Raw genomic sequence first — 894 nt, forward strand, 5'->3', positions numbered from 1 at the left:
GTCGAGCGACAACCACTTGCTCCAATCGGGGCAGAGCCCTGGAAGGCTATCTCGTCGTCTATTGGTCGGCAAGGGTTGGGCTTGGTTGGGTGTCTCGGATGCCGAACCAGGCGCAGTTGCTGCCTGAAGTTCCTTGCGCGAGCCCGACGGAGCGTGGGGAGGAGCCTTTCGGTGGGGCAGGCGCGGCGGCGGCCCTGCCCTGCCCTCCTCCCATTACCGTCTCTCTCACCTTGCTGTGGGACAGATTGAATACAGCCATCTCGGCTGGCTGGGGGATGCTGGGAGTCGTAGTCCAACATTTGGAGGCCCCCAGGTTGGGGAAGGCTGCACTAGATGCTCCCAGAGTGACAAAGGCAGCAGTCCTAGAAACACCTGGGAGGAAGGCTCATTTAACTCAGTGGGGCTTACTTCTGAGTAGACATGCATAGGATTGCCTTGAAAATGTTGCAGTGTATCCAAGATACATCCTTATATGATGCAAGGAAGGGACGTTTTCCCCTCAACCCCAATCCCTGGCTAGCTCTCTTTCCAGGATGTTAGGAGTTTGAGGGCCAATTTCTTGTTGTCGCCCCACCTCCTTTCTCCTCCCCTCCAGTCCCTCTCTCCCCACTTCTTCAACCGATGGTCTTAAAGCCTTGAAAATCACTGGTCCTTGTCAGGCAGCTTCCAGAAAATCTTTTGTCTTTTAAATGTACAAACATCTTTACTCTTGCACAGCTAAGGAGTCCCCTGAGTATGCAGAACCTACGCCCTTATGTTTGGGTCCCCCCTTTTTCTTCCATACTCATGAGCACTCATCCACCTGACTTGGCTGAGTTAGGTCAGATACTGACACCAGTACTGCACAGGTTGCTTTCTTCAACACAAGCCGGCCTGTACACTAACTAAAACAAA

Source organism: Heloderma suspectum, chromosome 2 (genome assembly GCF_057233095.1).
Source record: "Heloderma suspectum isolate Gila_16-S chromosome 2, 16-S_ref, whole genome shotgun sequence".
Taxonomy (NCBI): Eukaryota; Metazoa; Chordata; class Lepidosauria; order Squamata; family Helodermatidae; genus Heloderma; species Heloderma suspectum.